We start from the raw sequence: 15,452 nt of genomic DNA, 5'->3' as shown, positions 1-15,452 counted from the left end.
TGGGGGATTGCTTCATTTTGGAATGGGGGGGGGAAAAGGTAGCCTCTCCAAATTTCCCCCGAAATGGAGAATCTGCGTCCTGCCGAGCTCGGCTCTGGGAACCATTAGGTAGCTTTGAATTTTTTACCCCTCCTCTGCAGCCTGACGGTCTTTTAAGCAGGGGCATATTATTCTCCAACCATTGTCACTGCCGTCCGAGGGCTGAATGGAAAAGCAGGTGTTGGGGGAGAACAGGTCCAACTCTGGGGTCAGAGCCAGCGTCCCATGACACGAATAATGCTCTGTCTCTTAGATCTGGAGCTCAGCCTAGGTTTAGTCTTTTGGTCCTTAAGAGCCGTGGGTAAAAGTTCAGCTCCATCATTTTCCAGATGAACATATTTTCACTCTAGTTTTGCCAGGCTGGGATCGGCTTTCCCCTCTGAGCAGCCTCTACCGGGCCAGTTGGCCCGATTTATGGGTTCAGCGTTCTTGCTTTCACTCTCTCCTTTTCTAGACCCCCTTTCACGTCGGTGAGCCGGAGCCCGTGCTTTTGCTGGGCTTAGAGATGCTCGTACAAACAGCGCAGCGTAACATCATCTTTACGTGTCACAACTGTTCAGGGAGAGGAGCAGGGCCCTTGCGGGTCCTGGAGAGGGCTCAGATTTAGCCGACCTGCCTTCCATCCCGGTCTCTGCCACAGGCTTCTTGGGTGGCCTTGGCTGAGTTGTATAATTTCTCCAGGCCTCAGCTCCCCTTTTGCAAAGTCAGCATATTCTTTCCTCCATCTCATCTTTTTGTACTCTTAAATTTTTTGTGTGTCTGCGCATGTAAAGCGCACCGCATAATAGAGCCCTCGCCCAAACTTTTAGGTGCTGTTGGACTACTACTAATTATTGCTCCCAGGGGTAAAAGGTGGCGTACTAAGCGGTCTGCTCCAAATAATATAGGGAATTGGGGCTTGCGACTGTTTCCGGGGACAGTGCGCTTCATCGGGCAACTCATTTGCCTTGAGTTGGAAACGACTTCCCCGTCAACACACTGGAGCTCTGTGAAAAGAGCAGCGGAGCGTCTTTAACCGCCTAGATGATATCACCAGGCAGGAACAGCATCCAATTTCCGGATCCTGTGTTTGAACAGCAAACAAGAAAGATATGAGCGCCACAGCTCCAGGAGCATCTTCATAAATATCACAAGGCACGAGACTCTCCCTTTGCAAACCTAACTTGAAATAACGCCCTGAGCCGGAGCTGCGCCCACTACCGGGGCTACAGCCACACTCCATCAGCCGGTTCAAATAATAACAAATAAAACACAAAATTATAACGGTGCAATGCTCGAAAATGAGCCTGTCACTTTGCGTCTGCGCCAGGCATCAATCACGGAGACACCGACTCAGGTTCTGCTATTAGCCGCTGGAAGCAGGAAAGATTAAAGACATGTTCGCAGAAATCCCTTTCCCTTTCTACAGGTATCTCTGTCACCTTCATTTTTAAAATGTATCCTTTTTCCTCTCTCTTTCTCCCCCTCCCTTTCTGTTCTGCCGTGGTTTCAAGCTCAGTTTTCTTGTTTAATGGCCCCATTTCAGGCATTCTTACACCTGGTTTGGATGCACAGGGAAGAAGGGTGGTTCAATGGTTAGGATGCGCACTCAGAGATGTGGGTTCAAGTCCCTGCCCAGCCACAGAGTTCTTGTAAGAGCCTGGGCAAGTCACTGTGGGTGCTGTTTGCTAATGGACTTAGGTGTGGAAAGGCGGAGTGGTCCTGCACCTGGGTACTAGGTGTGGAAGGCGGAGTGGTCCTGCACCTGGGTGTTAGGTGTGGAAAGGCGGAGTGGTCCTGCACCTGGGTGTTAGGTGTGGAAGGTGGAGTGGTCCTGCACCTGGGTACTAGGCGTGGAAAGGCGGAGTGGTCCTGCACCTGGGTACTAGGTAGGGAAGGTGGAGTGGTCCTGCACCTGGGTACTAGGTGCCTGGCTCTGGAAGGCACAACCCCAACTTGGCTTTTCTTTAATGGGGAGACTTGGGCATTTAGAACCAAGGTTTATAACCCTAATGTTGATGGGGGTGATGGTTAATCTGGCCAATGGGAAATGCTGAGAAGAAGGATGGAGAGGGGGTCAAACCCCCCCCCCCCCCCCACCCTCAACTCTCAGATTTAGTGCCTACCTGCAGCCTCACCTACCCCGGTGAGACCAGGATTTACCCCATGACACACCCGCCCAGTGTTACATCCCTGGCTTGGGGGCATTCATTCATCTTCCTTCCATACATGGAGGGACATGGCCAGCAATGGTGCCACCACTCGCTTTTCAGGCAATAACCTTATGGTTGGATCTTGCCAAGGAAGTGAGAGACCTGGGTTTTGGGCCCTTTTCCCACCTGGGGGGTTCAACCTGCCTCCCAAGAGTGAACTGCCCTGTCCTCAGCTGGGTGGAGGGGTCTCTCCCTCTCTCCCGTTGAACTTTGACCACTGTGCAGCCCAAGGTGTCAGAGGGACAGGGCCCGAAGAGAGCAAGCAAGAGGGAGCCGGTGTCTGTAGTCTAGTGCCAGGGGCAGTGCACTGGGGTCCAGGACCTGCTCACACATTTCATACTAAACAGTCATTGGATAAAATGCATTAACAGAGTTGGCAGACAAGGCTCTTTGGGTAAACCTGATATATCTTTTATTAGACCAACTCCAAATAGTTGGAACAATTCTTCTTAGCAAGCTTTCGGGTTTAAAGACCCTTTGTCAGGCTGAGGAAGCATTTGCGGTGGGTGTGTGCGCTCTTCCTAACTCTCATTTAGGTGCCTAAATCCCTTGGGAGTCAATGGCCTCTTGGGGCAGGGACTGTAAACAATGCCTGGCCCAACTGGGATCTTGTCTTTAGCACCAAGCAAATAATTAACAATTCAGGTGGGGGGTTTTCGTGGTTATTAACAAATATTCCCCCCTCCCCCCGAAATATTCCTGAATGCTGCAGCTGTTCAAAATTGATGCGGCGGGGGGGGGAATTATTAGATAAAAGAAGGAGGATACCAAGTTACATGCAAAGGGTTCCCATCTCCTTGACTGACAGTAATTACCCTGCACTGCATTGTGCAGCGCAGAACAGCGTACGTTGGAATCGGCGCCGGAGATGCCGCACGCCTCAACAGTTTTGCCAATTTGAATATCTTTTAAGCGCGGCGCGTTCCCTTCTTCCTTCCCTTCCCACCCCCCCCTTTCCTGATGCCTTAAAAAGAGTTTTGTTTTAACTAAACAACGTTTTACACTGCACAAGGCTCCATCGTGTAGCTCCTATTTGTTTTCCCTTTGCCGTGACAGGATCTGACATTATTTTGATTAGAAGATTTCTCCGCATTTTGAAACAACGCTCACTCTTTCTGTAAATTTTTTTTTTTTTTTTTAACCCTCCCTGTTTCAGTCATTTGGATTTCAGCTCCCCAGGGACGGATCCAGATCTCTGCCCTAAAAATCTCAAGCAACTTAATTGCGTGGGCTTCTCCGTCGGCCTGTCCCGCGTGTAATCCTTTGTGCAATTCCCAAGTGAAGGTAATGACGTATCCGTAGGGGCGTATTAATAACCAGCATAGCTTTTCTGGAATAATGATGCTGGTGTAGCTATTCTGGATTAATCTCCCCGTGTGCATGCTCTTGTTCTTGAATAAGAGCTAGTCGGAAGTAAAGGCGGCTGGCGGAGACACAGCTATTCTCAGCAGGAGCTCGCTAAACTCTCTCCCAGCAGACCAACTATACCAGTACGGTCCTCCGACTCATGTTGTCCCCATGGAACGAAGCAATTACCGTTAACCATTTTCCGTGAATATCTTCATGCATTCACTTGGGCTGCACTTCGGCCCTTTTGGCATTCCTTCTCTACCAACGGGCTTGTGAACCAGTTTGTGGACAGCATGTCGTATTAAGATTAATATTAGACGTTTGGGGGTAATCCTCACGATCCGTTGAGACACAGCTTTGAATGAGTGGGACGGTTCCTTCATTTCCAGCATCTTTAAGACCGTCAAAATTGACTTTAGTAAAATCCATCTATCTGTCTGATTATGATGATGATGATGATTATTATTATTATTATTATTATTACTGTTATGCTATTGCTAGTGTGATGCTACTACTGCTGCTCTAAGAGCATCCAAACTATACTAAGTGCTATTCAGACTTAGCAGGGGAGACGGTCCCTGCCTGGAGGAGTGCATCGTCTTCAAAAGGATGGTATTTGCAGAAACAGTGACTATTAGAGCCAATTTCCAGCTCATACTCATTAACACTGACACCAGAAACCTGAGTCTTAGACTTGCACTTCTCCAGTCAGGGAGCAAGTGCGATGCAAGGTGTCCACTGGAAAACAACTTGAATTTCGGTCACCAAAAGCGTTTTTGCAAGGAGCGCTGCATGGTGAAGGCGTTGCTCTAGGACTTAGGGAATTTGGTTCGGCTACCCTGTACCTTTATTCATAAAGTGCAAAATAAGTGTAAAGCACTGGAAGAGGAAGAGTTTTCCTTGGTTGGTGGTGAACTTCCTTGCAGCAGAGCCCTGTGCATTGCTTTGCTCCTGGCTACAGACTGCTCCTTAAATGGAGATGCTGTGACTCGATACCTAAGTAAATGCCTGCCAGTTTTATCGATCTCAGCTGCACTCAAATGCCTGGTTTATACCAGTGTAAAGTGGGTGTAAAGGGCTTGCACAGTTTTATTTGCACTGATGCAGATGAGCACACAAGGTGCCAGGCAGTGGGGAATCCTCCACTGCCCTCAATACAACTACTCCTGATTTTACGCCAGGATGCATTTCCGAATCTGGCCCCCTGATCTGTCACAGCAAGCCCTGGGATCGATGGAAAACCCAAGAGTGTCTTTCCAGGCATTTTCACTCACCAGTTGTTCCAAAATCCTGGTCGGGAACCGGGACGGACTGTCCTCGGGGTCAGCTACCCCCCCGATCAATCCCAGCTGAGCAAAGAGTCTTGCAAGCGCGATCAGTCAATGTGAACTCGGTAGCCAGGGCCGCGGTAATGCTAAGCAATTTAATCCTTTCTTTTTATGAGGAGGGAGGGCAGAGAGGGAATATAGGAACGGAGGTTGAAAATCAGCTGCGGCGTTTTGTGTTTGAAATACCAAGCTTTTCAAATCCTTCCAAAGGAACTTAGCGAAGGCCACAGGTAGAACATGCTTTTAAATTTCCTGGCGTCTCTTAATCATTAGCTGCATCCAGAGGGAATTAAATAACGTCAGTCAACATAAATTATTCTTCGCAGGAGCATCAGCAGTGTGGGCAGTTTTTATTGTAACTTAAGCAGGAAATTGAAATATCAGCATCGGAGTGTGAAATGCGCCATTGGAATGAACCGTTCTTCATAAAGCGAGAGGAGAAATGTAAAGAAGATTACACACTATTAGTCCCACTAGAATTTTGCTCCTAATCTTCCTTAAATTGAAAAATTGTTTGGAAGAGTTAGCAGCTTTCTCTTAGTGTAAAACAGAGGGGATGGTCACAGCTAGACGGGAACCAAAGGGATTTCTAATATGCGAGGGATGGAGGGAGATTTGAGTACAGAAATCCATCTCTCCTTTTAGGCACTTACCTGGCCTCAGTTTTCATAATCTCTTAGCACCCCACGGTCTTTATAAAACGTATCCCCTCCCGTGGGAGGCAGAGCGGTGCCGTTCTCCCCATTGTACAGATGGAAGAACTGAGACGCAGAGAGGCCAAACCACTTGCCCTCGTGCCCTGTGGCGGAGCAGAGAGTTGAACATCATTGTTAAATTAATGCTGACTTACTGGGCAGTGCTTCCAGCTTCCTCCAAGACTGTACCTGAAGACGCATCATGTCGCACAGCTGGGAAGCGATAGTTTTCTCTGCAGCATGCGGAAGACCCCGTGTGGAACAGGTGTTCTGGTTGACGCCAGAATTTCTCCAGCACCAGAAGTTCAAAAATGTTCCAGGTGCTTCCCTTGCCATCCTGCCACGTGCCACTGACTCCTGCTACACGATGCTGATCCCTCCACCGCACTGCCACGGATGCTCCCTGCCCTGTGCCGCTGACCCCCTGCTGCCGTGGGACCCATCAAACCATCCTGGGTCAGATCAAACCTCTTTGATGCTGACCTAAGCCAACCCGGTTGTTCAAGGCAGGATCATCTATGTCTAGACCATCCCAGGGAGATGCTTGTCTGACCTGCGCTTCACTCCCAAGATTAGAATAAATTGTTCGAGTCGATGTTTAAATGCACTGGCACCCAACCGTCTGGCCCTGCAGGCCCGATGGGTGTCATGGGTCCATTTGCAGGCCAGATCCCACATGGGGTGAGTCCATGAGTATGACTCCATGTGTCCAGACCCAGTCCAACCTGATCCCGTGTGCCCCAATTCCCTGCCCCATGCGCTGGAGCAATCTAGTGCACAGGGCCACATTATCTGGCCCATAGGTCCAGAAATTCGTCAGCGGGAGAATAGCAATTAATGCTGCCCCTGCTCCTCCCCCACTGCCAAATTTCTAGATCTGCAAGGAGCCCTTACAGCCCAGATGACATGGCTTCAGGGGCAGGACCTGGCCCACAGGCTAGAGGTTGAGCACCCCTGCTCCCATATAACACAAGCAGCTAAACCAGGGGTGGGCAACATGCGGCCCGCGGGCTGCTCCTCTTTGAGAGGCCCCTACAGAAAGGCAAGTAAGTGAAAGGGAGGGAGTGAAAATATTCAGGTTTAAGGGGCTGGAAAGATTCATGAAGGAAAAAAAAAAAAAAAGGGGGGGGGGGGGGTCATTGCTTAAGGGTCTTCCTTGGCCCTACTTCAGCAAAACTTCCTCTGAGGACAAGGCTCCCACACTCTGAAGACATGGAGACTTCTGCCTTTGGAAGGAGAGAGGCCCCAGTCCTATAAGAGGGTTTGAAGGGCATCTTTCGGCCGTGCGCTGGGAGATGCAATCGTGGCACAACTCAGCAAACCCAAGCAAGCTTGAACCGAGTTGGCTCGCACACCGGTAGCAGGGAAGCTGTAACGCTCTGGACTTCAGGGCAGGCTGCAGAACATCTGGTCCTACACATGCAGGGTGCAAAGGGATTTCTGTCCTTTTGCAAACCCCTGAAATGCAGCCACCTTTGAGCAGCGCGTGCATCTCACAGCAACTTTGTTGAACAGTTTAGGGCAGGAAGTCATGACACCTATGTCGAATCCAGCTGAAACTTCAGAGGAAATATAGGGAGGCAGAACGCAGCTTTGATGCACGCTTGCATTAATTCGTGTCTGTCTAATCTGTCATCGGACGGGTATATTTGATCAACCTATCAATCATTTTAGTGTTTACAGCATGCTCATCCCCCTGAGCATCCGTCTCTCTGTATACCGACCTAGCTGCTTATCGATAAAATCTGGTTTATTATACCACCGCCTTCCCTTTCTTTGTTATTATCCCCAGTGAAAGAAGCAGACAGGAGTTCGAAGCTGTGATTTCACCGTTGCTGGAAATGAAGTGACTCTTGATCCTTAATTTTTCACACACACACACACACACACACACACACACACACCCCCCTGTGCTCCAGGGGACAATGAAGGATGTCACCGAGCTTCAAACGCGTGGGGGGAAAAAAAATCTCCTGGCAGAGAGAGTTTATGTATACAGTATGTCAGGAGGAAAAGGGAAGAGAAAGGAAAGACTCTGGGGGGTAATTTTTATTGCCTGCGTTGAAAGAAGAGGCAAACCTTGAACGCTCCCATCAGTTGACAGTCTGTTATTGCTGCACAGCCACCGTTACCTTGCCGCTCCGAAGAATACGAGGGGTTTCAAAGCAAGCGCCCGCATAATGCTATTTACCAAACTTGCACTTATTAAGGTCATTCATTCTCAAGCTCGTAACCTGGGCTTTTATTTCTGTAGCATCCAGGAGGTGTATGGATGTTTGACGAGACAATTTGCTCTGCCTCAGGTGCTCTCGGCACCCTTGGGACCTGCCGGGTCTCCTCTCGAAGCACTGCTAGAATTGCTAATGGGGTTACCTTGGCAAGGCAGGGCTGTGCACACAGACTGTCTGTTAGTGTAAATGGCACCGTTCCCGCGTCAGGAATTCAACTCTCGGTGTTTCTGAAATGCAGAAAGGCACCAACCGAGCCATTCCCAGATGCACGGCTTCTGCCGAGTCCGTTGGGAATTAGGCACCCAGGCGGTTTTCAAATTCCCACTCGGTGCTTCTTGACATTGGGCCCGTAAAAATCTCTCCGTCATCCCTGCTGGGTTTGCTCGTGAACAGCGATTTTTAACTTCCCCAGCTTTGAGAAACAGGGGGTCATTGCTAAAGGGCAAGCAGCTCTACCACTCTGCGCATTGGAGATCCCGGTATGCCTAGCAGGAAGGATCAGGCTTGCCATGTTTAATACTTCTCGGGTTAACCAGACTAGAAAAAGCCTTTTGGTTTCTTTTCATTTCGGGGAGAATCTCTGCCGTTCCTTCGTTTCGGATCAGAAAGAAACCCAAAGAGACCCAACCCCTTTTCTTGAAAAGTTGGACGTGATCTTTAAGGGTGAAAATCTGATGGAGTACAATGCTATTTTTATGGTTCAGGAGCATAACAGTAATAGGCCAATGCCCGCAGGCTTGCTTTTAAGGGGCACGTTACCTGTTACAAAGATCTGCACGTCAGCTAGCCCTGGCTGGCATCGGAGCAGAGACTCCAGATGCTGAAAAGCTCACCCGGCCTGTCCAGTCGAGGAGCGTCCTGTTGGGAGGCTTGCACGCCGCAGTGGGTGCAGTCCCTGTTCTGGGCAGGGAAATCCCGGGTCGCTTTTCCATCTTGCATGGTCATTTCCAGTCATGCAAAACGTGTGCAGGCTCCTACCATCCTCGGTGCTCGCATGCATTTTGCACCAGTGGAAAACGAACGCACCGTGTGTAAGGAGTAGAGACAACCAATTTGTTCTCGGTGCTGTCAGCTCTGCCGATCCACGCCGCAGCCGCTGGATAAAAGAATAACCCGACTCAAAGAACGTCGGCTCTTAAAAGTATAAAATCAGACTGTTAACTTGGGATGATGGACTATGATTTCAAACGCTATTCAGGAGCCATTGAATAAACAGTCTTCTATTTCTTTTTTTTCCCCTTTGCAGCTGTGTGCGCATCAGACTACAATTTAAATGGCCGAGGAAACTTGAACCTTCTTGTTTTAAACCCCCCAAATTGTGAAACCTCCTGCCCACAAAAATGCCCGGTGGTAACAGTGTTGAATCTGATACCAGTTGGCAGAGGACCGATGGCAAAAATTTGCCCTTAACATTTCTCTGAGACAGCCAGCTGGGGTCGTGGAGTCTCTCCTCTTCATTCACCCTCTGTCCCAGAGTCCTGGCCTGGTGCTGAGCCTGGAAATGTTTGAAATCTTGAATCGGCGCCTTGAAATTTGGACGCCGGTTTATTCTTTGCCTGCGGCCAGGGCTGGAAGAGCAGCATTGACGCTCGGGGAAAGGCTTGTGGTTGAGGTGGAGTCCGACGCAGGATTTAACACCTGGCAAGGAGATGACTTTGAACGGGATCCTGTCCTGACCTTTGCTGGTATTTTTCTACCGGGTGATTGACAGTAGGAAAAAAAAAAAAAAGCGCTGGAAAGTCCCCAAAGCATTGCACAGAAGTGAGTTTCTTTAAATCTGAGCTGCAACCTGTCATAGCAGTGCGACCCCATAAAGCATGTAGGAGCGATGATCGGGTTCAATAGGAGTCATTCAGCAAGAAGCGTGCCAGGGCAAGTAGCACCACGTAACGCGGAGTCTCTCTATCTCACTGAAGTCTGCCTCCACTTACCCTGTCTGTAGGTCTGAAGCGACCATTAAAGTCGGGGGGGTTGTTTTAGAGGATGGCTGCTGGAACTGCCCCTGCACGCCCTTCATCTCCGACCCCAACAGGAACTGCATCGGGGCTAGAAGGGGAGGAATAGGATGCCTAGACCAAGCCAGTTATAACTGCAGAGGAGAGGACATCTTGCCCTGTATTAAAGCAGTGTAGGCACCAGCAGACAAATCCAGGTGGGCACAACATGCCCGAGTTGACACAACCACTGGCACACTTCTGCCCGATTGCACCCCCATGGGAGGAGATGTTGCCGGTGTAATTCAGGGGCCTGTTTCCCCACATCTGGACTTCTGATGCTTAACGTTACTATTTATTCCTGCAGCGTCCCAAGGCAAAGCTTCCTTAAATGGTCGCAGGGCCAGTTTGTTCTGCCAAGCCCACGGCCTCCAGCGTGGCTGGGCTGCCTTGATCTAACGGCCTCGGGTTATTAGAAAGGAGCGGACTGTAGAAGCGCATGCAGCCCTTCGGCCGTGTGGAAGGATGAGTAATGAAGGTACCATAATGGGTTTCTATATATAACAAGTCACTGGATGTTCCCACGTTGCTTGCTAATAAGATTAGTTCGAGACTGGCTCCGAGTGCGTGGGCAGCATCGCCACCAAAACCGACAGCTGTGCTTCGGCGAGCTTTTGGCGCAGGTCTCTGCCCAAGGAGGCAGCTATGGGCTGCATTGGCCGTTCCAGAGGTTTTGCATGTGGGTAGCACGTTAGATGAGATGGTCGTGTAGAAGTCATATCTGAGAAAATGAGGGTTGCGAGGAACCTCAGGAGGTCACATCTAGTCCAACCCCCTGCTCAAAGCCCCTGGGTAGGCAAAGCCTTGGCTGGGATGATGTAGTTGGGGCTGGTGCTGCTTGGAGCAGGGGCTTGGACTAGATGTGACCTCCTGAGGTCTCTTCCAACCCTCATTTTCTGATTTTATGTCATCCCAGCCAAGGCTTTGTCTAGCCAGGTCTTCAAAACCTCCAAGGATGGAGAGTCCACCACCTCTCTGGGGAACCTGTTCTAGTGCATCACTACCCTCCTCGTGAAAGAGTTTTCCCTAATATCCGATTAAACTTCCCTTGCTGCAATCTGAGCCCGTCGCCCCTTGTTCTGTCATCTGCCCCCACTGAGAAATAGCTCCTGCTGCTTGCAATCTCCGTTCCCCTCCTGCTTGACCCTGCCCTGCCCTACCTGCCTCACCCGTCCCTCAATGCCACCCCATTCCCCATCACCTGCCCTCGCTCTCCCATCCCTTTCGCCATCATTCATGGCCCCGTTTCCCACCACCGGCTGTGATCTTCCTCTCATTCACAGGATGTATCTGGTGTTTCCAATCAGCCTGCCTAGACTTAGAAATAATCAGCAAATCCTTATCGCCAAAGGGAACTTGAAGAGTGCCTGATGGACGGCAGCCTCCTTTTGCAACGTAGCTCTCTTTGCATCTGTACAAGCCCTCACCACCATGGGGTCATATAGATCTGCTCTATCTACAGCGCTGATTTTTTCACCACATTTGTAAAGCAGATCTCTAGCTGGCTGCCTGCACCTGCCAGATAAACCACTGGCCTCAAAGCAGGTGGGCTTTAGCTCCTGTACAGCCTGCTCCGGACTGACAGCCTGCATTAATGCATGTGTTTGTGTTTAAAGGCAAGTCTTCCTCCAGGCAAATACAGGATGAAAACCAGGGAAGGCCTCCTCTATTTGTCCCTTAGCGAAGGCGAGCCACTTGAGCAGCGCATGCTTGGGTTGCACTTTTGCTCTCATCTCTCCCAGCCTTCTCCTGTAGTTACTACACCATATAGCCTCCAGGTACAAAAGGAATAATGCCAGTACGACGTGCCTTCCCACGGCCAAAAGCCACCGTGTGCCACCTTGGAAGTGAAAGAACTGCTCCAGGCGCTGTGAGCGTGCTAGCTGATGCCAGCTGCAAAACCACTCTCTTTGCTAGAAAGGATGGGCCAGCAATTACACCACTGGTCTCTAAGTTGGGAAAACCAGGATGGAGTTGCAGCTCTGCCGCTCACTTGGCTTTGAGCAAGTCATGGCCTTTCCGTGGGTCACTTCCCCACCAGCAAAGCGGGGCGGGGGAAGGTGTCATAGGAGAGTGCTGAAGCTATGCCGATCAGAGATTGCAAAGTACTTACCTCCTGTCGAAATGGGGGTTGCAGAAGGACTGCAAAGGTGTCCGTAGTGCGCACAGCTCCCTCATTTAACACAGTTTGCAACTCCACCAAACTCACTTCGCCGCACCGCCCCGAAGAGCCAGGCTGCCGATCTGCCCTGCTCCTCAGCGCCTCGGGAGGGCTTGACGGTATCACGGAGAACTGGAGATCCCAACCCCCTAACGCCAGAAATCCTGCCTGCTTATAATTAGCCCCCGTAAATTATTCATCAGGCCTGGTGCCTCTGTCAGATCTGCCAGCAGTAAGCCTCCTACCAGCAAACCACAGGGTTTGTCTTATGGGTGCGCACGAGACCAACTGCATTTCTTTCGACTAGAAAAAGAGTATATACGTCTATGCAAAGAGCGTTTGTATAAGGAGTGGGTTGCTGTGCATGTACACACACACACACACACACACACACATGCACGCACAGAGGCTATATGCAAAAAGCACGGACCCAACACATTAAGGGGTGGGATCAATGGGATTATAGCCCGGACGAATAAATATATCTGTTCGCTCTCTCGTTCTAAAAATACTGGGTCGTAACAGTGAAGAGATCTGTTCCTCGGCGCCTGTGCTAAGTTTTGTCTTCAAAACCACGTTCCTACGTGCTCTTGGGAGGGGAAGGAGGAGACAAAGGTCACATCTCAGCATCTCTGAGGTCCTGCCAGTAGCACGGAGGTCTTCTGTCTCTTTAAGTCTTGATCAGTCTTGTGTTCAGAGGCTGCCTGGAGTGACATCCGCTCCTCTGCACATGACAGCACCCTCTCTGCTTGCCTCCTTAAATATGGTGTGCGTCCAGCCTTTCTTAATTTATAACAATAGCTGATGGGGGTTTGGGAATGAATGGGGCAATGAAAGATTTGACATAGCAATTAGAGTTGCTTTCATAGCTAGGCATGGCTTTTGCTGGAAGGGAAGGCATTGCAAACCAGGGATAATTGATTCCCTTTGGAGAAAAAAAAAAAACAAGAAACAAAAGGCCAGGATCTGGGCCAAAACTCCTTGCACTTACTCTGCTGTAAATCCAGAGTCAGTGGATGGCAGTGGGGTTACTGGTCCCAGCAGCAAATGCGAGAAGGTAATATTTCTAGCCATCTTAATGAGATATAGGTGCCTTCGGTTCCCTTGAAAATCCCAGCCTCCCTTGATCCTTGTTGAGTACATCTGGAACGTGTGTGAAGTGTGCTGCAATTCATCTCTTTCCTCTGTGTTTTAAGCTGGGCCCAGGCAGCTTTGCAGCTCAGTTACAGTTGCCGACTTACAGACGCAACCAGCTCACGAATACCAGCGCGTGTAGCACTGAGAACGATGATGACGTGGGATGAAAAATCATCTCTCGCCTTTTCTCTGCCGACCTATCGGGGGTTTCCGCTCGCTGACTTTTGCCCTGAGACTTGATCTGTTTTCACCCTAGGTCAGTACGTCGCTGAAGCCAGGATGGAGCAGCCAGGGTTGAGGAATCGGGTCAGCAGCTCAGCTCGGAGATGGACGGTGTTATCAGCAGGTAGGCGCCACGGCCGAATTTGCAGAACACTGGATCGGGGCTTGGAAGACATGGTTTCTCTTCCCAGCTCTGCCTCTAACCTGGGTGGTGTTGGACGAGGCACTTTGCCCTTCTGTGCCTCTGTCTTCCAGTCTATAAAATGGGTCAATGATGCAGCCTTCTTTGTAAAACACTTTCAGACCCACTATTGAAAGGTGCTGTAGACCAGCTATTGCTGTCAGTGGCCCAGCTCCACTGAAGGGATGAGAGTGGGAGCCCTCCTAGGCTTGCATGGGGTTGCACCTTCCCAGTCCATCTTGTCCATCTTACTGGTCCATCTTACCCATTTTACTGGTCCATCTTGCCCAGTCTCCTGTGTTACACAGCAGCAGAGAGCAGATGTTGAAAGGGAGAGCGTGCAGGGTCTGACCGGGGATTTTTCCCCTGTTCCTCTCCCACTTGCAGCCTCCAGCATTTAGGGTCCAGGAAGCTCTGATTCGGAGGCCGTGCCCCTCACTCCCATGCTCAATAGCTACCGATGCCCCTTTCCTCCAAAAATTTGTCCAATCCCTTTTTTGAATCCAGCTTTTTGAAACTGTCGGCATGCACCACATCTGGCGGCAGCGAGTCCCACACTTTAATTACACGCTGGGAGAAGAAGAACGTCCTGGTGTCCATCTTAAACTTGCTCCCCACCGGTTTCATTGCATGACCCCAAGTTCTTGTGTTCTGAGAGACCATAAATAATATTTACTTTCTCTTCTCCACGTAGGATTTTGTAAACCTTATCATACCCCCACCTCCAAGTGTCTCTCTTAAGCTGAATAGACCTAACCTCTTTAGTTTTTCCTCGTATGGAGGCTCCTTCATACCACTAATCATCCTCGTCGCTATTCTCTGTACCTTCTCTAGTTCTTCTATATCCTGTTTGAGGTGCGGGGACCAAAACGGGGCACCGTCTTCAAGGTATGCTTTACAAGGGCGCATCACAATATTTTCTGTTGTGTTTCCAATTCCTTTCTTAATAATTCCTGCCATTTGGTTGGGTAACTGGAGCAGTAGGTTTGCCAACCTCCCCCCTGAAAAAATCCCCAGTGATCCCAGGGGCCTGCTTTTCCCACCCTGGCTATTGAGAGCAGCTCGGTGGTGCACGGGGGCCTGCCGCATGTGGACTTTCTGGGTGGGCAAAATCCAGATGGGGCACGGGCACGCGACGGGGTGGAGGGGTCCGCGCCACTGACTGCATTGCCACCAAGACGGGCTGCGGGGAAGCATGGGGAGAAGGCAGGAAAGAGAGTTGGGCAAGGACGTGGCGCTGCGTAGGGAGATGTCAGACATCCACCGTAGGGGTTGGTTGAATCCCAGCTCTGAGGTTTCTGCAGCAAGGGAATCACAGCAGCTCCAGCTCATACGGCGAGCGCTACTGTTTTGATCATCACAGCAATCCCTCCCCGCTCCCCTTTTTCTTGTACCGCTTAGTGCCACGGACCAGAAGGAAAGAGGCTTTGATCAGATGATAAGAGCTGGGATTTTAGCATTTGGAGAGTGTCCTGCCGGGGCTCTCTGGGGAGTGAGGGGAGGGGTGTCTCTAATTATTTTGCTCAGGGCAACCCCTGCATTAGCATTGATCTCCCTTTCAGGCAGAGATGGTGGGTGTTTGGTGGTGGCTTTTCGCCGGGGCATTCACCGACGGTGCTCTCTCGTGTGCAGAGCAGGCACGCTGGGTTCCCGTTCCCGCGTGGGGCGAAGTGAGCAGTGATAGCTCAAATTGCCTGGTGCTCAGGGCCTTCTCGGAGGCAGCCGATTCAGTGTGGGGCTGGGGAAAATCTCTGTCCATAGGAGAGATTGCCATGTACCGTCCCACTGTTGCACAGAGATGCCTGGATAGCAAGTACCACTGAAGCCACCAGTGTCCCTGTGGCTGGATACATGATGCCCCAGCTCCCGAGGCATGACCATTCCCAGTCTCTTTGTTCCCTGAAGGCATTCCCCAGCCATTT

Source organism: Alligator sinensis, unplaced genomic scaffold (genome assembly GCF_000455745.1).
Source record: "Alligator sinensis unplaced genomic scaffold, ASM45574v1 scaffold1295_1, whole genome shotgun sequence".
Lineage (NCBI taxonomy): Eukaryota > Metazoa > Chordata > Crocodylia > Alligatoridae > Alligator > Alligator sinensis.
This window is presented reverse-complemented; position numbering follows the sequence as displayed.